This window comes from Cucumis melo, chromosome 10, assembly GCF_025177605.1.
Source record: "Cucumis melo cultivar AY chromosome 10, USDA_Cmelo_AY_1.0, whole genome shotgun sequence".
Classification (NCBI taxonomy): domain Eukaryota; kingdom Viridiplantae; phylum Streptophyta; class Magnoliopsida; order Cucurbitales; family Cucurbitaceae; genus Cucumis; species Cucumis melo.
The window spans coordinates 25,544,170-25,571,376 of NC_066866.1; the positions used below are offsets into that span (position 1 = coordinate 25,544,170).

The following is a 27,207-nucleotide window of genomic DNA, read 5'->3' on the forward strand; positions in this document are numbered from 1 at the left end:
TTTTCTTTACCTGTATCTGTCGACTCTGCTTAAAACTTTAATGTAATAAACTTGCCAATCTAGTATATAAACTATTATACATGCAACAAAACACAGCGGATCCTAAGCTAGTCAAACACATACATGAAGTGTACCTTGGAATTAACTAATTTCACGAGTAAACCTAAAGACACCTTAATCAAAATATAACCAACAAAAATTTACACAACTGCAACTTCTAAAGCTTATGCAAACTTGCGAGTATCTATAACATACAAAGGTGTATATACATCATAACACAACAGACTCTATGCCCAACTCGAAACACGTACTAGCAATCGATAACGGAGCTTCAGCAGACTAAGGCAGTCTATCAGGCACCGGGAACTCGATCCCTACCTGGAAAATGGGTAAAGCATTTTGAAACGGGTGAGCTATAAAGCTCAGTGAGTGACTCAGTTTAAAACTATTAATTTAAAGATAAGAGCACGTGAAAACTTTACACATATAAATCTGTTTATACAAGTCGTAAATGTAAACGTGTAGTAGTAAGAATAGCTTTCTCAAATACTTAGCATGTTCGTCATTGAAATCTAGCAAGGCATATCAAGTATATCGAAGCATTTTAACTAACATGACAAATCAATGTTGTGTAGGGTACACCCAGTAAACCAACGTTTACAAGCTCTACGATGTAGTGGGGCCTGCCCAGCACTCACGACAGCATCGTTGTTACTAAGTACACTCAACGTCAACGACGGAATCTAATCAGTGTGCACACGGTAATCTCTAGCCTCAGGCTTAAGATCTCAGTCATGTAGTTAATGAAAATTTCATAAATCATCTAAAAACATTAAAACATGCCTGCTTATAAATCTTACACAAAGCTCAAACTTTACTCCGCTCTTTCATGGAAAACTATAGTTCTTAAAACAAAACTTCTTACTAATTCATGCTTTGCTTAAAGCATTATGGTTTAAATACTTTCCAAACATTTAATATCCACGTGCTAGCATAAATTTCATTAAGAAATCTAGTCTCCAAATGTATACTTGAAAATAGTCATGAAATTCAAATACCTTTCATGGCTTCGTAAATAAACATTTAACGCATTCAATCATAAATAACAGTTATGGAAAATATTTCAAAATTGGTTTTGTCACTCACAGTCTTGGGCTAGATTCTTGGTCTATAAGCTCGGTTTAATTCTTCTCGGCCTGCCAATAACCCAACCGAGTATTAGAACTCTAAACATTCTGGTTTTCTAAAGATATACATAACATGTCGCACTAAAGATGACGCTCACGAAAACAAAACTTAAGAAATAAAATCCTATTTCAACAACTCTCTGAAATTTTCAGATTTCTAACATAAACTTCAAATGACTATAACGTCCTCAATACTTAACCAAAATGAGTGTTCTTTATATCAAAATCTTCATTTTGAGGTACTCTAAAACTTATCTGAAGACATGTAAATCTGATTCCTTGTGAATAAACTCAGATAACCCTCAAAACAGAACAACTTCAAGAATCACGCGCACACTACCTCTTTAACTTATCCCTACAATTTAACTTATTTTTAGTCGTTTTTGGTTCACAATTTCTTCATGAAAGTTGTAGTAAATTGAATAAGCTTTCCAACCATACCAAAGAAAGATTCTAACTCCATCGGTACACTCTGAAATACAAGAAAAACCAGAGACCTCCTGATTTCGCGTGAAAACCAACTACCCTGTTTTCTTCATCAAAAAGCATGCAATGAATATCAGAATTTGCTCCAACTTTCTTCATAAAATTTGTTTAAAAATGAGTTAACTTTCAGTAAATGTAAACGTCACCTCTTAATTCCTTTTGAAGAGTTCAAACTGAATTAAAAACCAGTGATGTGCAGAATGAACCAAGATTCAACCAAGGATACACTTTGCTTGAGTTATCCTTCTCTTCTTCAACCACAAAATTCTAATAAAATTCCTTTTCTTCTTCCTTCAGAACTCTATCTTAAATGTTCTCTGTAAATTGAAGAAGGAAAAATGGAAGATTGATGAGAACTTTTTCTTCAAAAAGTTTGGCGGTCAAGGGAAGAGAAGAAGAAGAAAAGAAAAAATAAAATTTTCTTCTTTTTTTTTCCTTTTATCCTTTCTTTTCTTTATTTTACTTAATAAAACCATTAAATATATAAATATATATATTTACACTTAATTTCCATTTTGTTTTCACATTTAAAGAAATTAAACCAAGAAAATATCGGGTTTACACCAACACTTTTTTTTTATGGTGATGGGGTCCTTAATATATGCAGATTTAGGCAGAAAATCTAATTTTCTGAGAATGTCAGCGCTGAAAGCTGCCTTTATGCTAAGTCACATCTACCACCTTTATCTTTTAGTGATCCTCTTCTTGGCAACTAATATGGACTTCTCACCTAATCTTCTCACGATCTCCTCTACAATTTGCCAGCTTCTTCTTTTGTTCATAATCTTGCATTTAGACATTAAAAATAGAGTGAAACAGGCATGAAAACTTTTGTAAAGTGTATTTCCCAATATTTATGAACTTACAAAATAAGCTACGCATTTTGACACATTTCTTATACAATTTGGTGATTTTACTCTACCTAAAAGGATGCAATAACTTGTATTTTTACAAGTTATCAGAATGCCTACCTAAAAGGATTGGGGATGCTCAGATCAAAATTTAGAGCCAGTATTGAGTAACCTATCATCTTGTAGGAGTAGATACTTGGGATTCGAGCTGAAAAAAATATTGTTTCTTAAATATTTATTATTCACGTTATTGTTCATCGTTTACAATTTCAAAGGATTTATGAATTATTGTTTGTGAAACTTTTTTTCAGAAAAGCTATCACTCACTAGGAACGTTTAGCTCACACTCTTCAAAATGTTCTCCCACTTTCCAGCGGATATTATGTCCTCAGAGTCTGAATCACTGTTATCTGCATTACAAGTAAAACCCCCTATTATGACAGTTGATTCCATCCCAAATTGAAAGAATGGAACAAATAACTGTCATCAATTGTCAAAAAGTAGATTTTTGGCAGGAAAAGACGTTAATTTCGCAATGCCCAAATACATGACAGTTATTTGTTGTCATAATATGTAAGGGCATTAAAAAAATTAATTAAATATTTTTTTATTAAAATAAAGAAAATAAACAAAAGGAAAAATTTCTCACTTACCTTCTTCAAAATCCCTCACTTTCCTTCTTCAAAATCCCTATCTTTCCTTCTTCCCGCACGCTCCATTTACCTCTTCCAAATCCCTTCCCTCACTAACAACGAACGACGCACGACGAAAACCCCAACCTTAACCCCATTCTTCTCATCTCCACATCCTTTCTTCTCGGCGACGGAGACCCACAGCGAGGAGACCCATATCGTTGCCGATGGGTTCTTGATCTTTCATTTTTCATTTCTTCTCCCTTCGTTTATCTCTTCCCCTGTGCACAGTTCCACAAATTACCTTGATAAATTCAAGAGAAAGTAGGGTTCTTAAAGACATATAAAGAGCATCGATTTCTTGTCTTTTTTGCCTCTCCCTTTCTCTATGCATCAATTTGATTTCATGATCTTAATCATTCCTCCAAAATTTCAACTAGTGGCTTTCTCCTCCTAGGCATACTCAAATTCTTGACTCCATTGTTCTTATTGTTACTATTATCATCATTATTATTATCAAATTTATTGATGTTCTGGATAAAATTCTTAGGGTTTAGTTTATGTTGGAAAAGAGAGACAAAGAGGTTGAAAAATTGAGTAGAAAATCTATCACATGTATTTCTATATATAGAAAATCTATCACATATGTTCATCAAGATACGTGGCTTACAATGTGTTTGATTTTTTAAAGGTGCCGTAACTCAAAAACATATTTTAACTATTTTGTGATTCTTTAAAGGTATATCGATGGTTTTGTGAAATATATTGTTGGCTATGTGATGAACCATTTTGGTAGCTTACAATGTGTTTGATGAAATGCCTCAATGAAGCATTTGGTTGATTTTTAATTGATTTTTACTTGAATCTCATAAGTTTGGATGTGAAGCAATATTATTATTCTTTTTTGTGTTACTTTGTAGTTCTCTTATTCTTTCATTGAGCATGACTTTTCTTAACAAAAATCATTGAAAAAATAACCGATAGTTTGAAATTAGGAGCTTAGAATCTACAAAATGCTAACCTATCACAAGAAAGTGAGATGGGAAAACCTGGAATGTTAAACCAATCATGAAATCCTATTTCAACAAGCATTTTCACAATAGCTTGGTTTTCCCTTTTTCTTTTTATTCTTATGTTTTCATTTCTCTCTTATTTATTTATTTATTGGGTTTTTTTAGACTTTTTGAGGCAAATCCCTTTTGGGTCTTTGAGCTATTGCTTTTTTATGCCATTTTCCTTTTCTGGGTTTCTTTCAGAAAAGGGTTTTATGCCTAATAGCTTGAAGAAAAGAAACCAATCATATATATATATTCGCATTTTTGTATCATTTTTGTGAATAAATTAGTTTTTTGCCCAGTTTTTTTGTTTTGTAATTTGCTTTATCTACTTGAGGAGAAGTTTTTAAAAGGAAGAGAAAGATATGGGCAAGCAAGGACCTCGTTATCACTTTGGAGTTACAACTGCAAGTTTTTCAAACTATAATCGACAAGATATTGAGTCTAAGTTTCAATTCCATCATCTTCCCATTTCTTTTGAGGTTTTACTGAACCCAAATATAAAGTTTGAACTGTGTTATGTTTGTATTAATTCCCCAATGACATCAAAGAAAACTATCTTTTAGTGAAGTCCAATTGTATTCGCTTGTAATACTGGCATGTTTTGGTTTTGAATTAGTGTCTCCATGAGAGTTAGTTTTGTACTTGAATTTCTTGTCGATTGTCTCCATTTGGCATCTCCCATGGAAATATCTCTATCAGTGCTACAATTTTTACATTGGAACAAGCATTTTCAAATAAAGTATATCTGTGTATATTAATACATAATTATATAACAAATAACTACTTCCGAAGATGGTTGAAATATCTACAATAGAACCTAATATAGAAAGATATGAGGATGAAATATAGGAGAAGAGAAAAATCAATTGAAGAACATGAAGATGAAACCGTTTCTGCACAAGGTAACTTTAATTTGAGGATTTAATTAAACTGCATTAGATGACCAGTAGTTCTGTGAGTGCTCAATTTTATTTTTCTTTCTGCTTATATTGGTTTGAAGTTTTGTTTTGCATTGTTTTCTATAAATTTTTTCAATAAATGTGGATGTTTTTATTCCATTCCAAAAGTTGCCTTATTATTTTCTCTTGTTTTTGCAATCCAGCGAGAGTTTTATCTTGAAGGAGGTGCAATGGTTTTGGCTGATGGAGGTGTTGTTTGCATTGATGAGTTTGACAAAATGAGATCAAAGGATAGGTAACCTAAAAGACAGAAGACGTTCACTTCTTTTCTTCTTTCTCTTAAGGTTTGTTGCTATTTTTTAAATGATGTTGTTCTTTGATCATTCTCTTGAGTTTTTAGGAATGTTATCCATTATTGCAGACTGGGCTGATTAAATGTCATTACTTATACATTTTGTTTGTGATCCGAGTTGCACCTCTTCTGGCTAGATCCAATTTGCTCATTACAAGAGATATAGAGTGCTGCAACCAAACTCCTAGCATCATCTTAAGAATGCAAAGAGTGCTTGTGTAATTTGATAGATCTTTTTGTTGAATTGTGTTTCCAGCCTTTTAACTTTCCTTTTTTAGCAAAAATCATGTTGATGATCAAACAAACTTTTCTCATTTAATGTATCTTGGCAACCCCTCCCCCTTCTTCTTTGCTGTTGGGTTATAATTGGTTTATTTATACATTCTATCTATATATTGGACACCAACTTCACATTATGAAGAAAGCCTTGAATTTCACCTTTTATTATATATGAATGAACTTACACCTCACTCCTATCTTTATGATAGATTTTCAGTAAAATGATTTGAATGTTTAGGGATGATAGAAAATGAGATGAAATCTTCTCTAAATAATCTTCTACTTCTTGTTGCAGTTTTTTGGTATTTTAACCTGGTTGTATTTGTTGTTTAACCTGGTTAATTAGCGATATAGATCTATTGTTTGTTTGGTTCTAAGTTTCTTCTCCTAAATTCAACTTGCTTTGTTTTCTATTCATAACTTGGAACCCAATTACTTGCTTATGGTTTGGAATTTTGCTCTGTTACGCCTTTGTGTGAAAACATTACTTGAATTGCTACCTGTGACTGATGCTTAAGTTGTTACAGTAAAGGAGTGTGTTATCATGAATTAGGTGGAATATCGAGTTGAAATATATGTCATCTATCTTTTTTTGCAGATATGGAGATGGATAGGTAGTGGATTAGTAGGATTGGAACTTTATTGTTTGAGATACTTGATCATTGTTTATGATTTTCTTTACTAGTGCTCATAATTATTCTTGCAATAAGAAATGATGTTAAATAAAATATGAGTTGCTAAATTTCAACACCTATTACATTATTTCTTAATATGGATAAGGCCTTATCTTCTTATGGGATGGATTGTTGAGAATTATATAAATGTTTATGTATTGTAGGTCAGGCTCGGTTCGTTTGGATGCTATCAACTAAACATGGAGTCCTATCTTTGGTAGGAAACTTCATTGTGGAATTATATATAATATTATATAGTGATAATTTGGTTTATTTTTAGTGGATTTATAATAAGGAAATTTTGATCAAGGAATTGTGATCTAATTTGGGTATTTCTCATTGCAGAGACCTTGTAAATGTTTTTGGAGAGTTCTTCCAAAAGTTAGTGCTTGTAAAGTATACCGAGTAATTCTTCCTCATACTTCATTATATGTATCAAGGTGTGTTGGGCATAAAACTTTTTAGTACACATCAATGAGCTTTTAAATCCTTTGCAAATGTACGTATCTCTCACTGTGATATAGTTTTATTGCCTCATAATGTAGTTTAGTTTTATTGCCCCATAATGTAAAGGTTGTTGAGAAAGAAGAGTTTGAAGAAGCTATAAAATTAAAACTATTTGTGTTATAGTTTCAACTTGAAGTGGCTAGCAAGGAATGAATGACACTTTTGTTTTGATTTTTTAAATTTATTGCTATTCTTAGTTTATTTTTAGGTTTACTCTTGATGATTAGAAAACTCGAGTCTCTGTTGCATAATACTTTTGTGAAAATTGTGCATTGTGTACTTAAACAATAGCATAATTTTGTGACCCGTATATGTAACGCTTTCCATTTGAATACCCTCTAAATTACCAATGCCAAGTTTAGAAGTTATAGAAAAGAATAATTTACTGCCAAGCTTAGAAGTTACTATTGTTGAAGCGTGTATGTGCTGTATTGTTGAAGTGAATGTGTTGTATTGTTGAATCAATTTTGTTTCCTTTTATTTTCTTACTAGGTTTTGCCGGAATCCATTGGAGCAGTGAAGTCATATTTGCGACAATTCATTGATGTATAGGAATTTTTGTGGGTTTGGTAGGAAAATTTCTGGTTTAAATGTAGTTTTTTAAATTGTTCGTAACAAACCATATATGTACCATCACATAAAGCGTGTATGTTTCTTTATATTAAAGCGCCCACCTTTTCTTTCCATATGTGATTGTATTGGTCTGTGTAATGGTATGTGTAATGGCAGGGCAACGTGAAAAACAGGATTCAATAAAAAATAGTGCAAGAAAAACAATGACTAAAAACAAAATTATGACATTTAAATGTAAACAAAAAACTGTCGTCGAAAAAGTTTTATTGATAGTTAATTAATGTCATGGAAAGTGAAATGATGACAGTTAATAAGTTTCATAAAAGATAAATAATGACATTTAATATTTGTCATACAATATTAACAATGACAATTATCCGATGTCATAAAATATAAACAATGATAGTTATTAATTGTCATCGAAAATAAATAATGACAGTTATACTCTGTCATAAGATATTCAGGTCTAGTGTAGGTGATCTTGGAAGGGTTGTGACAATGACAACTTCTTAGAGGTTCTCTCACCGTCACTTACACTTCTTCTTGTTTAGCGCCTAGACATGCCTTGAGAGGTTTTCTTACAACTATTAGGCCGCCTAGCCTTATACTTAGCTATATTTTGTACTATATTTTATAACTTTAGCTACTATGACACCCCAACCATGTGACTTAGATAACAACCAACTTTCTAAAGAATTTCCTTTAATTTTTTTTATTAACTCAACTTTTTTCTTGTTTCACCAACTTCTTGCAAGTCTTAAGGTTTAATTCTAAGTTCTTGCAACTTTTTTCTTCTTTGCTTCGTAGTAATTATAAGTTTTATACCCATAGGCATTTAAGGTTTAATTCTCAAAGATTCCATTGTTAGTGAAGCTTTGTGTCAAAGTTGAAATATGGTTTGCAATCTGGTTGTTCAATATTAGAAATGATGGTGTTCAATCTTGGCTATTATTAGTGTTCAAAAGATATAACAAAGCCTTGTCCTTAAGGGAGATGTAACGACCCAACTTTTTGGACCAAGCTAAAGTCACTACATACTGCTACGACTCTACAGTAAAACAAACAACTCATAAAAGACCTATTACGATTCGTTAAAAACATTCGGAATATCATAAAAATAGTTTCGGGCCCTATTTTAAATCATGTTCCCAAAAGTTCCAAAATATAGTTCACAACGTCATCAAAACAAAATAACCAATCAAATGTCCTAACCATGACTTCATTTAATTCTCAAAGGAGATAGAAATTAACAAATGCGTCAGCGGAAGCATTAAGAAACTAGACGCATCCATATGGCCTTCACGCACCCTTCTTGCCCCTCGCCATACCATTACCTGAAAAGTTTAAATAGAAAAAGGGTGAGTATAAGGCATACCCAGTAAGGGATCCACTACTGGGCCCATTAGGCTAATAACAATTAGCTTTCTATTAAGGGGGGGGGGGTACCCTACATAACAGTCTAGTGGTTCCGTAGAACGCACACATCAATCAGTCTAGTGATCTCGTCGGATGCACATATCAGTCTACTGATCCCGAAGGATGCACATATCAGTCTCGTGATCTCGAATGATGCACATATCAGTCTAGTGATCCCAAAGGATATACATATATGTCTTGTGATCCCGAATGATACACATATCAGTCTCTTGATCTCGAAGGATATACATATCAGTCTCGTGATCTCGAAGGATACACATATCAGTCGAGTGATCCCGAAGGATGCATATATCAGTCTAGTGATCCCGAAGGATGCACATATCAGTCTAGTGATCCCGAAGGATGCACATATCAGTCTAGTGATCCCAAAGGACACTGTGCTTGTAAGGTATGCTTACCCCATAGATAAAGCTAACCGTTATCCCTCAGTCCATGCTAAACCGACTACAATAGTCACATCACAAAAACGTTCAAGTTAACGGTTCAATTATAAGCTTAGCCAGTCAGACAGTTTATGTAAACCCGATATTTTCTTGGTTTAATTTCTTTAAATGTGGAAAAAAGAAAAGAAAATGGAAATTAAGTATATATATATATATATATATATATATATATATATATATATATATATATTTAATGGTTTGTTAAGTAAAATAAAGAAATTAAAGGATAAAAGGAAAAAAAAAAATAAAAATAAGAAGAAAATTTCACTTTTTCTTTTCTTCTTCTTTTCCCTTCACCGCCAAACATTTTTTTAAAGAAAAGTTCTCATCCATCTTCCATTCTTTTCCTTCTTCAATTTGCAGAGAACATTTAAGAGAGAGTTTGGAAGAAGAAGAGGAATTTTACTAGAATTTTGAGGTTGAAGAAGGGAAGGAGAACTCAAGCAAAGTGTATCCATGGCTGAATCTTGGTTCATTCTGCACATTACTGGTTTTTAATTCGGTTTGAACTCTTCAAAAGGAATTAAGAGGTGAGATTTACATTTACTGAAAGTTAACTCATTTTTTAAAAAAATTTATGAAGAAAGTTGGAGCAAATTCTGATATTCATTCGGTGCTTACTGATGAAGAAAACAGGGCAATTGGTTTTCACGCAAATTCAGAAGGTCTCTGGTTTTTCTTGTATTTCAGAGTGTATCGGTAAAGTTAGGATCTCTATTTGGTATGGTTGGAAAGTTTATTCAATTTACTACAACTTTCACGAAGAAATCGTGAACCAAAAATGACTAAAAATAAGTTAAATTGTAGGGATACGTTAAAGGGGTTGTGTGCGCGTGATTTTGGAAGTTGTTCTGTTTCGAGGGTTATCTGAGTTTATTTACAGGGAATCAAATTTACATGTCTTCAGTTAAGTTTTAGGGGACCTCAAAATGAAGATTTTGATATAAATAACACTCATTTAGGTTAAGTATTAAGAAAGTTATAGTCATTTGAAGTTTATGTTAGAAATATCGAAATTTCAGAGAGTTGTTGAAATAGGATTTTATTTCTTAAGCTTTGTTTTCGTGAGCGCCATCTTTGGTGCGACATGTTAGGTATATCTTTAGAAAACCAGAATGTTTAGAGTTCTAATACTCGGTTGGTTTGTTGGCAGGTCGAGAAGAATTAAACTGAGCTTATAGACCAAGGATCTAGCCCAAGACTGTGAGTGACAAAACCAATTTTGAAATATTTTCCATAACTGTTATTTATGATTGAATGCGATGAATGTTTATTTCCAAAGCCATGAAAGGTATTTGAATTTCATGACTATTTTCAAGTATACGTTTGGAAACTAGATTTCTTAATGAAATTTATTCTAGCACGTGGATATTAAATGTTTGAAAAGTATTTAAACCACCATGTTTTAAGCAAAGCATGAATTAGTAAGAAGTTTTGTTTTAAGAACTACAGTTTTCCATGAAAGCGCCAAGTAAAGTTTGAGCTCTGTATAGGATTTATAAGCAGATATGTTTTAATATTTTTTTAGATGATTTATGAAATTTTAATTAACTACATGAAGGAGATCTTAAGCCTAAGGCTAGAGATTATCGTGTGCACACTGGTTAGATTCCGTTGTTGATGTTGAGTATACCCCGTAACAACGATGCTGTCGTGAGTGCTGGGTGGGCCCTACTACGATAAGGACGATGGGAGTGCTGGGCAGGCCCCACTACATCGTAGAGCTTGTAAATGTAGTTATACTGGGTGTGCTCTACACAATGTAGATTTGTCATGTTAGTTAAAATGTTTCGATATACTTGATATGCCTTGCTAGATTTTCAATGACGAACATGCTGAGTATTTGAGAAAGCTATTCTTACTACTACACGTTTACATTTATGACTTCATAAACAGATTTATATGTGTAAAGTTTTCACGTGCTCTTATCTTTAAATTTATAGTTTTAAACTGAGTCACTCACTGATCTTATTAGCTCACAGTTTTCAAAATGCTATACCCATTTTCCAGGTAGAGATCGAGTTCCCGGTGCTTGATAGACTGCCTTAGTTTGCTGAAGCTCCGTTATCGATTGCCAGTACGTGTTTTGAGTTGGGCATAGAGTCTGTTGTATTATGATGTATATACATCCTTGTATGTTATAGATACGCCACAGTTTGTATAAGCTTTAGAAGCTGCAGTTGTGTAAATTTTTTGTTGGTTATATTTTGATTATGGTGTCTTTAGGTTTACTCGTCAAATCAGTTAATTCCGAGGTACACTTCGTGTATGTGTTTGACTAGCCTAGGATCCGTTATGTTTTGTTGCATGTATAATAGTTTATATACTAGATTTACAAGTTCATCACATTAAAGTTTTAAGCAGAGTCGACAGATTCAGGTAAAGAAAAGTGTTGTTCGTCGGCTTGACGCCATCTTTCGGTCTAAGCTAGCAGGTAGTCCAGAAGGAGGAGTGACAGTTTAGGTTTAATCAACAGTCTCCTCAGTGGCTATATGTATATCTAATTCACACGTCATCGTGACATCTCCTTAAATCCAGTCAACTAGTCAAATAACCACTTTGTAAATTCACCTGACGGCACTTCGTCTCAGTTGAAACCCTAGCACATCTACAGGAAATCTATGTTATGCATAACGTCCATTTTATGCATAACAGTTGTATTCAGTTTACAACACAGTTCAACGATGTATACACAATCTATACATGAGGTTTTCAAACTCTTAGTCCCTCCACGACATAACTCCATAACCAGTATACCGATAACTGACTTCAACTTTACATAACATTAAGATTTTCATAATCCATCGACATTACTATTCAAGTTAACAGCATAGCCCCTCAACATAACCACAATACGTAGAACATCAGGGCATCAGTAGAAAAACTCATTAACATAAATAAGTACATAGGCTACAACTAACGATCACATCACCTTTAATCAGTCAATAGTGCATATAAGTGATGTTTCCTAGGTAAACATGCTATCGTATAATTCCCATGTGGGTTACTACATTTCCAGTTTCGGTCAGAAGTCCAGTAGTAAGAAATCCCTTACCTGAAATGTTGCTAAAATCCTTGTTCAATTCGACGCCACAAGAATCCATCTAAACACAAACATTAGGATTTAACAATGACATCACCAAAAAAATCCACATTTCAAAACGTTCCAAAGCCACATCTACCGGCTTACCCAAATAGAGGAGAGTTAGCTCCAACTACACTTACCGTAACACCTCAAAACCTGAGCGTCACCTCGCTAACACCTTCAGGGGATCAACAATTTACTCAACCAATAAGTTCAACATTTTAATCAGACATTTAAACTCGCATTGACTTATGAAAACGTTAGGAATTCCTTACTTTGTCCTTACCAAAACTCACCGGGACCCAGCATGGATAGAAACGACTTACGTAGTTTGGTGAACAAGGAGATTGGCTTGGAAAGACGACTTGGCTCAGGTCGGCTCGACTCGACTTGGCTCGTGGCTCGGCTCGACTCAACGGTTCGCAGCTTGGTTTTGACTCGGGTTGGCTTGGTCGGCTCGGGTCTGTACGCGACGCAAAAACTATAGGCGTGACGATGGCGTTTTGCGGACGATCGACAACGGCACCACGATGAAAAAAGGAGGGGCGGCCCGCTCAACTAAGGGCAAAAGCGGCTTGCGGCCACCCAGGTACATGAGAGTGAGAGAGAGAGCGTCAGAGATGGTGGGTTTATTGTCACACCCCCTCCCGGACTACCTGCTACCTTAGACCAAAAGATGGCGTGAAGCCGACGAACAACGCTTTTCTGTACCTGTATCTATCCACTCTGCTTAAAACTTTCATGTGATGAACTTGCCAATCTAGTATATAAACTATTATACATGCAACAAAACACAGCGGATCCTAGGCTAGTCAAACACGTACATGAAGTGTACCTCAATATTTACCGATTTCACGAGTAAACCTATAGACACCTTAATCAAAATATAACCAACAAAACTTACACAACTACAGCTCCTAAAGCTTATACAAACTGTGGAGTATCTATAACATACAAGGGTGTCACAACACAACAGACTCTATGCCCAACTCAAAACACGTACTGGCAATCGATAATGGAGCTTCAGCAGACTAAGGCAGTCTATCAGGCACCGGGAACTCGATCTCTACCTGGAAAATGGGTAAAACATTTTGGAAAGGGTGAGCTATGAAGCTCAGTGAGTGACTCAGTTTAAAACTATGAATTTAAAGATAAGAGCACGTGAAAACTTTACACATATAAATCTGTGTATACAAGTCGTAAATGTAAACGTGTAGTAGTAAGAATAGCTTCCTTAAATACTCAGCATGTTCATCATTGAAATCTAGCAAGGAATATCACGTATATCGAAGAATTTTAACTAACATGACAAATCTACGTTGTGCAGGGTACACCCAATACAACAACGTTTACAAGCTCTACGATGTAGTGGGGCCCGCCCAGCACTCCCATCGTCTTTGTCGTAGTGGGGCTCGCCCAGCACTCACGACAGCATCGTTGTTACGGAGTACACTCAACGTCAACAACAGAATCTAACCAATGTGCACACGGTAATCTCTAGCCTCAGGCTCAAGATCTCAGTCATGTAGTTAATGAAAATTTCATAAATCATTTAAAAATATTAAAAAAAGTGCCTGCTTATAAATTTTACACAAAGCTCGAACTTTACTCAGCTCTTTCGTGGAAAACTGTAGTTCTTAAAACAAAAATTCTTACTAATTCATGCTTTGCTTAAGACATTGCGGTTTAAATACTTTCAAAGCATTTAATATCTACGTGCTAGCATAAATTTCTTTAAGAAATCTAGTCTCCAAATGTATACTTGAAAATAGTCATGAGTTCAAATATCTTTCATGGCTTCGTAAATAAACATTTATCGCATTCAATCATAATAACAGTTATGGAAAATATTTCAAAGTTTGTTTTGTCACTCACAGTCTTGGGCTAGATCCTTGGTCTATAAGCTCGGTTTAGTTCTTCTCGGCCTGCCAACAACCCAACCGAGTATTAAAACTCTAAACATTCTGGTTTCCTATAACTTTCTGAATACTTAACCAAAATGAGTGTTCTTTATATCAAAATCTTCATTTTGAGATCCTCTAAAACTTACCCGAAGACATGTAAATCTGATTCCCCGTGCATAAACTCAAAAACCCTCAAAACAGAACCGCTTTCAGAATCGCGCGCACACGACCTCTTTAACTTTTCCCTACAATTTAACTAATTTTTAGTCGTTTTTGGTTCATGATTTCTTCATGAAAGTTGTATTAAATTGAATAATCTTTCCAACTATACCAAATAGAGATTCTAACTCCATCGGTAGACTCTGAAATATAAGAAAAACCAGAGACCTTCTAATTTCGAGTTAAATCCTACTGCCCTTTTTTCTTCATCAAAAAGCACCAAATGAATATCCGAATTTGCTCCAACTTTCTTCATAAAGTTTGTTTGAAAATGAGTTAACTTTCAGTAAATGTAAATCTTACCTCTTAGGTCCTTTAGAAGAGTTCAAACCGAATTAAAAACCAGTGATGTGCAGAATGAACTAAAATTCAGCCATGGATACACTTTGCTTGAGTTCTCCTCCTCTTCTTCAACCTCAAAATTCTAGTAAAATTCCTGTTTTCTTCCAAACTCTCTCTTAGAAGTTCTCTACAAATTGAAGAAGGAAAAAAAATGGAAGTTGGATGTCTTCAAAATTCTTGGTGGTGAAGGGAAGAGAAGAAGAAGAAGAAAAGAAAAAAATGAAATTTTCTTATCTTTTTCTTCTTTTTATCCTTTCTTTTCTTTCTTTTCTTTAATTTATTTAATAAAACTATTTAATATATAAATATATATATATATATATATATACACTTAATCTCCATTTTCTTTTTCTTTTTTTTTCATATTTAAAGAAATTAAACCAAGAAAATATTGGGTTTACACTTGCAAACGGTCGGATGACCGATTTGGAGGACTCGTTGGCGGCTGGCCATTCGCGGGCGGAAGACGGGGACGTGCAGATGGTGAAGAACGACCGAGCTGGAGACGGAGGAGCCGACGATGATGCAGAAATGAAGAAGAAGAAAGAATTAGGGTAACCAAATCTAGAAGATCGTGGATAAAGAATCTTGAAAAAAATCGTTTAGATTGAAGTAGTTTATACGTATAAAAAAATAAATGATTGTGTACCAAAAGAATTAAAAAAAAATAATTTAGCCCAATCTAAACAATCGTGTACCAAATAATCTTGAAAAGATAAACGATCGTGTAAAAAAAATAAACGATCGTGTACCAAAAGATTTTCAAAAAATTGTTTAGCAAAATCTAAACGATCGTATACTAAAGAATCTTGAAAAAATAAACGATCGTGTACCAAAAGAATCTTGAAAAAATTCGCTTAGCCAAATCTAGACGATTGTGTATCAAATTTTAAAAATAAAATTGTTCAGATTTGAGGTAGCCAAATCTAAACGACCAAATTCAAATGATCGATAACCAAATCTAAACGATCGTGTAACCCAATTAAATGAACGTGTAACCAAATTAAACTATAGAATTGAAAAAAATAAATCGTTTAGATTTGGATAGCAAAATCTAAATGACCAAATTTAAACGATCGTGTACCAAATAATAGCTAAATCTAAACGATCGCGTACCAAATATATTACGCACGTTGTGACGGCGTGGTTAACGAGACATTTTTTGTATTTTCCATTTTGGGCCTGTGGGCTTTTTTCGTTTTTAGAATTGTTATATATGGTGTAAATATTTTACTGCTTTGTTATATTTTTTAAAAGACCCCCAAATTTAAAAAAATAAAATAAAACTAAACTATTAATTAATTCTCCAATTAATTAATTGCTAAATCAAATATCTTATATTTAATTAAATCCAAATTTGAATCATATTCAAATATATATTCTCCTTTAACCTATAGTTGTAATGCGTAACATCTACATATTAAATTTTAACATATAGTTTTAATATGAATCTAATTCACATTAAATTAATATTTGAACTCATTCAAATATTTTATCTCTCATAAATTAATTTTTGAATCATATCTAAAATTATATTTATATTAAAAAGTTTAATTAAAATATAAACGTTATATTATGTTGTATCACCATACATTATATTATTTCCCAAAGTAAATTTGAACATTTCAGGTTACAACCAATATAAATAAATCTCATTACCCTTTACGAGCTAGGAAAGAGACCTAATGGACCTATAGATCAGAAGCTACAACGATATGGGATTAATTTTCTAAACTCATTAACCACATTAATCAATATTCGTTAGCTGTGTGTACGCCACTAAAGACTCATAGCTGAACTCTTCTCACTATATATATATATTTTTGTGTTCTCGGATATAGATCAATAATAAGTTAGTTCTTCACCAGTGTTCGTAACACCAGTAGGGTTAAATTACCATTTTACCCCGAGGTTACTTCTAGGTTTGAAATAACAGTGATCCTCTAATGAACAACCTGTTTATGGCCCAACCGCTAAATAGAAATCCCTCTTCTGCCATATAAAGGGTAGGGACCTTTGTTTAAGTCTCAAAGACACCATTTAAGGGAACACTTATCTACTTACCCTAAAGTTGAGAAGGATTGAATTACATCTTGTGTGATTATGTTTCTAACTCTCCATTCAATCTTGTCCTCAAAATTATAAGCATATTATGTCAAAAATCTGGTCACTCTCACAAGTATAAATCAAAGGACAAACCCTCGCAAACAGGAGTTCATAATACACTCAGGATTAAGACTAAGTTACCTAGGTCATACTAATGAAATAGAAACCTAACTAGTTAACAGAATTACATCTAGTAGTTACTATTTCGTGGTTCGGTCTTATGAAAACTCATTGCATAAGATACTCTCACTCGTATATCACCTACAAGAATGCTTGGATCATTGCATTTATATCAAATACAAAGTGAGTTGTATCCACAGTGTTACAAGGATAAGGTACCTAGCCAGACTCTTTAAGGTGATCTCGAAGATCGATCCTTGTATGTCACTACGTACTGTTCAAGACTCATCATACAGCTTAGGATGTTAGTTATTTGGATTTAGGTTATTAAGCATATATATACAAATACAATAAACTAGGCATCCTCATACCCATTACACCACTTGCCCTAGATTACATAATTTACATATCTTGTAGATCTAGACTTTCTAGTTCACCCTTAAAACTTCAGTCGTGAGAGTCTACGTAAACTGATCAACAATATTGTCCTTCAAAGTGATCTTGGTGACGTCACACCCCCTCGTTGCACAACTACTCTTATTAGGTGATACTTCCCCACTGTTATCACAATATAGAGTGGTGGGTAAGTTCATGTTTGGAACAACTTCCAAATCATGCAAGAACATTATAAACCAAACTACTTCTTTTGCTTCTTCATAAGCACCGACGTATTCACCCTCCATGGTGGAGTCTATAATGCATCCTTAATTGATGCTACGCTGTCACACCCCCTCTCGAACTACCTGCTACCTTAGACAGAAAGATGGTGTGAAGCCGACGAACAACGCTTTTCTGTACCTGTATCTGTCCACTCTGCTTAAAACTTTCATGTGATGAACTTGCCAATCTAGTATATAAACTATTATACATGCAACAAAACAAAGCGGATCCTAGGCTAGTCAAACACATACATGAAGTGTACCTCAAAATTTACCGATTTCACGAGTAAACCTAAAGACACCTTAATCAAAATATAACCAACAAAAATTTACACAACTACAGCTCCTAAAGCTTATACAAACTGTGAAGTATCTATAACATACAAGGGTGTATGTACATCATAACACAACAGACTCTATGCCCAACTCAAAACACGTACTGGCAATCGATAGCGGAGCTTCAGCAGACTAAGGTAGTCTATCAGGCACCGGGAACTCGATCTCTTCCTGGAAAATGGGTAAAACATTTTGGAAAGGGTGAGCTATGAAGCTCAGTGAATGACTCAGTTTAAAACTATGAATTTAAAGATAAGAGCACGTGAAAACTTTACACATATAAATCTGTTTATACAAGTCGTAAATGTAAACATGTAGTAGTAAGAATGGCTTCCTTAAATACTCAGCATGTTCGTCATTGAAATCTAGCAAGGCATATCAAGTATATCGAAGAATTTTAACTAACATGATAAATCTACGTTGTGTAGGGTACACCCAGTACAACAACGTTTACAAGCTTTACGATGTAGTGGGACCCGTCCAGCACTCACGACAGCATCGTTGTTACGGAGTACACACAACGTCAACAACAGAATCTAACCAGTGTGCACACGGTAATCTCTAGCCTCAGGCTCAAGATCTCAGTCATGTAGTTAATGAAAATTTCATAAATCATTTAAAAATATTAAAAAAAATGTCTGCTTATAAATTTTACACAAAGCTCGAACTTTACTCAGCTCTTTCGTGGAAAACTGTAGTTCTTAAAACAAAAATTCTTACTAATTCATGCTTTGCTTAAGACATTGCGGTTTAAATACTTTCCAAACATTTAATATCTACGTGCTAGTATAAATTTCTTTAAGAAATCTAGTCTCCAAATGTATACTTGAAAATAGTCATGAAATTCAAATACCTTTCATGGCTTCGTAAATAAACATTTATCGCATTCAATCATAATAATAGTTATGGAAAATATTTCAAAGTTGGTTTTGTCACTCACCGTCTTGGACTAAATCCTTGGTCTATAAGCTCGGTTTAATTCTTCTCGGCCTGCCAACAATCCAACCGAGTATTAGAACTCTAAACATTCTGGTTTTCTAAAGATATACATAGCATGTCGCACCAAAGATGACGCTCACGAAAACAAAGCTTAAGAAATAAAATATTATTTCAACAACTCTTTGAAATTTCCAAATTTCTAACATAAACTTTAAATGACTATAACTTTTTCAATACTTAACCAAAATAAGTGTTCTTTATATCAAAATCTTCATTTTTAGATCCTTAAAAACTTACCTGAAGACATGTAAATCTTATTCCCTATGAATAAACTCAGATAACCCTCGAAACAGAACCACTTTCAGAATCGCGCGCACACGACCTCTTTAACTTGTCCCTACATTTTAACTGATTGTTAGTCGTTTTTGGTACACGATTTCTTCATGAAAGTTGTATTAAATTGCATAAGCTTTCTAACGATACCAAATAGAGATCCTAACTCTACTAGTACACTCTGAAATATAAGAAAAACCAGAGACGTCCTGATTTCGAGTGAAAACCAACTGCCCTGTTTTCTTCATCAAAAAGCACCCAATGAATATCTGAATTTGCTCCAACTTTATCCATAAAGTTTGTTTGAAAATGAGTTAACTTTCAGTCAATGTAAATCTCACCTTTTAATTCCTTTTGAAGAGTTCAAACCGAATTAAAAACCAGTGATGTGCAGAATGAACCAAAATTCAGCCATGGATACACTTTGCTTGAGTTATCCTCCACTTCTTCAACCTCAAAATTCTAGTAAAATTCCTCTTCTTCTTCCAAACTCTCTCTTAAATGTTCTCTGCAAATTGAAGAAGGAAAATAATGGAAGTTAGATGAGAATTTGTCTTCAAAATGCTTGGCGGTGAAGGGAAGAGAAGAAGAAGAAGAAAAGAAAAAATGAAATTTTCTTCTCTTTTTTTTTTCTTTTTGTCCTTTCTTTTCTTTCTTTTATTTAATTTATTTAATAAAACCATTTAATATATAAATATATATATATATATATATATATATATATATATATATATATATATATATATATATATATATTTCCATTTTCTTTTATTTTTTTCCACATTTAAAGAAATTAAACCAAGAAAATATCGGGTTTACATACGCTATACCACAGCTCCCTTGTTCAGGGTGAACATTCATCTTGATTTAGATTTCCTAGAATCCCTATCGGTTTGGAAATCAAATCAGTATATCCCGTAAGGATCAAATCCTTAGCTCCATACACAAGCATGTAAGTCTCTTGTTCTCTTATGATACTTGAGAATTATTTTAATCATCATCCAGTGGTCTAACCCTGAGTTGGACTGATACCTACTGACTATTTCCAATGTATAACAAATGTCTGGCCTAGTGTAGAGGATAGCATTCATTAAGCTGCCCACAACTGAGGCATAAGGAATACTTCTCAAATCCTCAACTTCATGAGGTGCCTTAGGATATTGTTCCTTAGGCAAGTGAACCCCGTGCCTAAAAGGTAATAAATCCTTCTTAGAGTTCTGCATCAAATATGAAACAATCATTTTTTTGACATAGGTTGCCTGAGACAGTCTAGCATTTTGTTCTTACTATGCTTTATGGTTTGGATCCCAAGAATATTGTAAAACCGAAATTCTCTTTGGATTTTTTATATGAAATGAATAAAAGAAAAATGGAAATTAAGTGTATATATATATATATATATATATATATATATATATATATATATATATATATATATATATATATATATATAATTAAAGGTTTTAATTAAATAAAAAAGAAATGAAAAGAAAAGATAAAAGGAAAGAAAGAGGAAAGTGGGAAAGAGAAAGAAATAAAAGAGAAGGGTTTGTCTTCGTTATTCATTTCTCCATCTTCATCATTTCTTTTTCCATTTCCACCGTCTCCTCTCAAGGAAAAGCAAAACTCATCCACCAGAAGCTAAGCAAGAAAGAAGAAGGAAGGTTTTGTGAAATTGAAGCTGAAGAGGAAGAAGAGAACCTTGGAAAAGTGACATCTATGGCAGAAGTATGGTAAGCACAGACCATCTCTAGTGTTCTGAACGGTTTGAGCTACACAAAAAAACTTAAGAAGTGAGCTTTAAATTTGCTGAAAGCTACTTCATTTTCAAGCAAATTTTAAGAAGAAAGTTTGAGCAAGTTCAGATGTTCATTGGGTGATTTTTTATGAAGAAAATAGGGTAGCTGGTTTACACGTGAATTTAGGAGGTCTCTGGTTTTTCTTGTATTGCTGAGAGTACCGGTGAATTTAGGATCTCTATTTGATATGGTTAGAAAGTTTATTCAATTTACTACAACTTTTATAAAGAAATTGTAGCTAAATATGATTGGAAGTAAGCTTAATTTCAGAAACAATTCAGGGGATAGCAGAAGACTCCATTTTTGAAACTCTCTCTATTTCGGGCCATTTCTGTAGCAATCTGTTGGGAATCATATTTTATTTCCTTCAAAAGTAAATTATAGAGAACATTAAAATGAAGATTTTGACATAAATAACACTCACTTTGGTTAAGTATTGAGGGAGTTATAGGCATTTGAAGTTTATGTTAGAAATCTGGAAATTTCAGAGAGTTGGTGAAATAGGATTTTATTTCTTAAGATTTTATTTCTTAGGATTTTATTTCAAAGAGTTATCTTTAGTGCAACATGTTATCTATATCTTTAGAAAACTAGAATGTTTAGAGTTCTAATACTCGGTTGGGTTGTTGGCAGGCCGAGAAGAATTAAACCGAGCTTACAGACCAAGGATCTAGCCCAAGACTGTGAGTGACAAAACCAATTTTGAAATATTTTTCGTAACTGTTATTTATGATTGAATGCGATAAATGTTTATTTAGGAAGCCATGGAAGGTATTTGAATTTCATGACTATTTTCAAAGTATACGTTTGGAGACTAGATTTCTTAATGAAATTTATGCTAGCACGTGGATATTAAATGTTTGAAAAGTATTTAAACCACAATGTTTTAAGCAAAGCATGAATTAGTAAGAAGTTTTGTTTTAAGCATTAGAGTTTTCCACGAAAGAGCTGAGTAAAGTTTGAGCTTTGTGTAAATATTTATAAGCAGACATGTTTTAATATTTTTAGATGATTTATGAAATTTTCATTAACTACATGACTGAGATCTTGAGCCTGAGACTAGAGATTACCGTGTGCACACTGGTTAGATTCCGTTGTTGACATTGAGTGAACTCCGTGACAACAATGCTGTCGTAAGTGTTGGGCGGGCCCCACTACGATCAAGGAGATGGGAGTGCTAGGTGGGCCCCACTACATCGTAGAGCTTGTATACGTTGGTTGTACTGGGCGTGCCTTACACAACGTAGATTTGTCATGTTAGTTAAAATGTTTCGATATACTTGATATGCCTTTCTAGATTTCAATGACGTACATGCTGAGTATTTGAGAAAGCTATTGTTACTACAATACGTTTACATCTACGACTTGTATAAACAGATTTATATGTGTAAAGTTTTCATGTGCTCTTATCTTTAAATTTATAGTTTAAACTGAGTCACTCACTGAGCTTTATAGCTCACCCTTTCCAAAATGTTTTACCCATTTTTCAGGTAGAGATCGAGTTCCTGGTGCCTGATAGACTGCCTTAGTCTGCTGAAGCTCCGTTATCGGTTGCCAGTATGTGTTTCGAGTTGGGCATAGAGTCTGTTGTGTTATGATGTATATACACCCTTGTATATTATAGATACTCCACAAATTGTATAAGCTTTAGGAGCTGCAGTTGTGTAAATTTTTGTTGGTTATGTTTTGGTTAACGTGTCTCTAGGTTTACTTGTGAAATTAGTTATTTTTAAGATACATTTTATGATATATATGATTAGTCTAGGATTCGCTGCGTTGTGTACATGTATAATAGTTTATATACTAGACTGGCAAGTTCATCACATTAAAGTTTTAAGCAGAGTCGATAGATCAGGTAATGAAAATCGTTGTTGGTCGGCTTCACACCGTCTTTCGGTCTAAGCTAGTAGGTAGTCTGAGAGGGGGTGTGACAAATATAGTGTGCCTATCCCAAATCTTTCATTTAGAATTGAGCTGCTAGCCAAGTTTTAACATTAATTAGATATCCTAGAAGGATATCGTTCATATAAGGAACTAAGAAAGCTACTTTACCTTTGTTGATTTTCTTGTATGCACAAGGTTCATCAACATTTTGGCCAAAATCATAAGATTAGATCACAGTATCAAATCTAATGTTCCAAGATCTAGATGTTTGTTTCAACTCATAAATGGATTGATTCACCTTGTAAACTTTTTGCTCCTGACCTTAGCTTATGGACTTTTCGTGCTGAGACATAAAGATACTATATTCAAGATTACCATTCAGAAAAGTAGTCTTGACATCCATTTTCCATATTTCATAATCATAAAATGTGGCTATGGACAAAAAAATCCTTATAGACAACATATCAACAAGGGAAAAAGTTTCCTCACAGCCACCAATTCCCTTTGGGTATACAATTTTGCTACAAGCATAGCTTTGAAGGTCTATACCTTCTTGGTTGAATCTCTCTTTCTCTTATACATCCATTTGCACCTTATAGGTTTCACTCCTTCAAGTAGATTTACATGCTCTCACGCTGAAGTTAAGTACATAGACTCCATTTCAAGATCCATGGCTTTGACCCATTGGTCCTTGTCTACATCATTCATTGCTTTTTTATAGGACAATGGATCCTGAATGCCATCATCTGGTATGACAACCTGAGTTTCAGTTAAACCCAAGTAATGGTGAGGTTGTGATACAATTCTCCCACTGCATCGAGGCATTCTCAACGATTACGAAGGATGAGATTGACCTGACCTATCAGTTTCATCAACTCTTGATGAGGGATCAACTTCATCAACAACTTTTGTTGATTCATCAGTAGCTTCATCTAATACTAATTTGTTTCGTGGTTTATGATCTCTCATGTGGTCTTCTTCTAAGAAAGTATCATTTGTTGATACAAACACTCTGTTTTCTTGTTGATCGAAGAATAGACCACCTCTCGTTTCTTTAAGGTAACTAACAAATTGGGGCATAACCTTAACCGAGGTTTCCACTTTTTGGGATTTGTCACTAACACGTGTGTTGGACAACTCCAAATTCTGAAGTGACTTAAACTAGGTTCCATCCTCTCCATAACTCGAAAGGTGTTTCAGAAACACACTTCAAAGAAACATTATTCAAGATATGAACTGCAGTCTCTACTACATACCCCTAAAACAAGCTAGTCAATTGAGCATATAACTCATCATTGAACGAGTGATGTCTAACAAGGTTCTATTTCTCCTTTCTGATACACCATTTTGTTAAGGTGTACCAAGTGCTGAGAGTTAGGACTGGAATTCATGTTCTATCATATAGTCCTAGAATCTCAAATCCATGTACTCTCCACCTCGATCAAATCGAAGTATTTTAGTTTTTTTACTTAATAGATTTTCAACTTCAGCCTTATACTCATTTAACTTTTCAAGAGCTTCAGACTTATGCACCATTAACTATAGATAACCATACCTTGAATAATCATCTATAAAAGAGATGAAATATTAAAAACCTCCGTTAGCTTTTACATTCATCGGACCACAGAAGTCCAAATATATAAGTTCTATGGGCTCTTTGGCTCTTAACCTTTTCCAGTAAAAGGTCTTTTAGTCATTTTTCCTTCAAGACAAAATTCTTTATCATTTATTAAGGTAATGAATCATCTTCTAACTCATTTAGAAGTCCATTCTTTACCAATCTCTTGAACTGGTCGAAATAAATGTGACATAATCTTAAATGTCAAAGATAAGTATTGTTATTTGGAGAAATTCTTTGCCTTTTAGTTTTAGTGTTAACAGTTTTAAACATCTCATGATATAAAATCAATTTCACTTCATTACGTCTGAATTCATACAATTTGTTATCAAGCTTGGCTGAACAGATATGTACACCATTCTTAAAAATGAACGCTCCATTCATAGAAAAATTAATTGAGTACACATATGTTCAATAAGACAAGAAACAGAAATTAAGTCCTCTTAATTTGAGGAACTATGTACAAGCTTTTGGGAAAAAACGAATCTATTTTCGGAAAGAAAAAAACTAGGTTGCTCACACTGCTCTCTCTGAAATGACGTCTCCCATTCCAACTTTGCATGTCATCTCACACTCCTTGAGCTGCTGGAAGGAACTAGTTTCTTGTAAAGAAGAATAAACATGGTTTTTGTCATTTTTCATTAAACAAGTTTCTAAGACAAGTAAATCATATTTACGTTCTTTTTCATTCTTCTTCTCAACAAGGTACTTAGGGTAGTTTCTCTTATAATGTTCATTCCCATTGTAGAGAAAATATTTCTCCTTAGCGGCTACTTTAGCCTTTCCATCGCCCTTAACAGCATGATGCTTCACCTTCCCTCCTTTTCTCTAGATTATCTTATACCTAGAGGATGAAGGGGCAGAATTGGTTCAAGAGGATGAACCCTTCTGAAACCTCATAGAATAGGCAACATTTACCTCTCCTTCTTTCTATCCCTTTAACAACTCTTGGAGGGAATCCATGATCTGACATGCAGTGTCCATGGTCTCGTGTTTCTATTGGAATTTATGTCCTCATACTCATAGTTTGTAGTTAAAATTATATTATATTCAATAAAGGGGTTATTGAGGACTTATTAGTGAAAATAAAATAATATAATCTTGAATCCAATTAAACTAAAGTCTCAAGGCTATCTAGTGTAGACATGAACTTTGTGTACATACATAAATGTGGATCAAGTTCGAGTATATAGCCCAAACGGTCTATAGTGTATGAATAAGTTGGGTACCTTATTTTCGGAACACTATGGATGCGGTTCACTCTGTAGTTAGTACAAACGATGTGATTCTAAATTGTTCATGTAGAAACATGGGAGTGAGGGCATCCTATGTAAAGAGTTTACATAAGACTGGAACCATGAAATAGTCACTTTTAAGTTATAACACCGTTGACTATGTAACCTGACTGTTTCGATTATAATGTCCTAGGTAACTTAATCTTAATTTACTACAAGAGAGCGTGGGATTCTCGATGTAGCACTACGTCGAAAGAAGCTAAAACAACGTCGGAATCCCTATTCTCGACGTCCTTCATTGTGTCGGGATGCACGTCGGAAGAAACGTGTTAGGAGACATAGTCCCAACGCATGACTAACACGGCGTCGGGGATACCTCTCCCAACTTCGCTCATGCTGACGCAATATACCGCGTCGAGATTCACTTTCTATTGACAGCAACATACCACGTCGGGAATACTGTTAAGGCGACGCAATATCAACGTCGACAATAGAAGGCATCGAGAATACCAATAGAACTTTCCCGACGTGTCTCATCATATTCCCGACGTTGTGTTGTGTCGAGATACCTTTTATATATGTTTTTTTAATATATAATTTAAATTTTTTTCTAAAATATTTTTGCTTAAACAAGTTCTCTATTTGTATGAAATAAAGACACTCATTTTGGATTAAATTAAAGCAAATTCAATATAAATTAATAAATTACGAAATATTCATAATTCAGAAAACATAATAGCATAATAATAAAAAAAAATGTAGTATTCATAATACAAAAAAGCGCAAACAGTCATACGTCTTTTAACGAGGGTAGTACACGTCATTTTACATCGCATGTCCTACAATGATACAAAAGTGACTAAGTTTAGTATATATATCCATATCATAACTTACATACTATCATTGCAAAAACTTAAGAATAATGAGAACATACATACTTACCGCAAAGCTAAGGATCATGTGGTGGTCCTTGCTGTGCCTGAGTCATGTCCTGTATCAGCTTTCGCAGTTGTTCCATTTATGAAGCTAACCCTTAGAAATTTCTATCTTGCAATTCAATTCGTTCCAAAGCTTGATCAAGTTTAGCTTGTATTTGAATCTCTCTTTTTGTTGTCGACTGAGAACATGACGTCGTGGAACTGCTATCACTCGTCATCTTGCAGACCTTCGGCTTAGGTCCCCAACCAAGACCTTTTGAGTAGCTTGATCGTCTACCCAACACCTGATCGCATATCTCATCCCCATAGAGT

General features: G+C 34.0%; 3 long non-coding RNA genes across 6 annotated transcripts in view; 2 read left to right on the plus strand and 1 right to left on the minus strand.

The window, feature by feature from the left end:
• The window catches only part of LOC127151274 (uncharacterized), a 68,597-nt gene that overhangs the window by 33,760 nt on the left and 7,630 nt on the right, over positions 1–27,207 (plus strand). The window contains exon 2 of the long non-coding RNA XR_007824131.1: positions 9,742–9,908. This is a non-coding gene — a long non-coding RNA (uncharacterized LOC127151274). The remainder of the gene's footprint in view (positions 1–9,741; positions 9,909–27,207) is intronic.
• Positions 17,448–20,003, minus strand: LOC127151273 (uncharacterized). 4 transcript variants are annotated; one of them, XR_007824126.1, is made up of 4 exons: positions 19,763–20,003; positions 19,386–19,485; positions 19,090–19,139; positions 17,448–18,320 (listed from the first exon to the last, which is right to left on the minus strand). It is a non-coding gene; the product is annotated as an uncharacterized LOC127151273 (long non-coding RNA). The 4 variants fall into 4 exon arrangements; XR_007824127.1 differs by having other exon boundaries at positions 19,386–19,656; XR_007824128.1 differs by having other exon boundaries at positions 19,572–20,003.
• On the plus strand, positions 20,970–23,036 carry LOC127151275 (uncharacterized). The gene is made up of 3 exons (XR_007824132.1): positions 20,970–21,154; positions 21,854–21,903; positions 22,711–23,036. It is a non-coding gene; the product is annotated as an uncharacterized LOC127151275 (long non-coding RNA).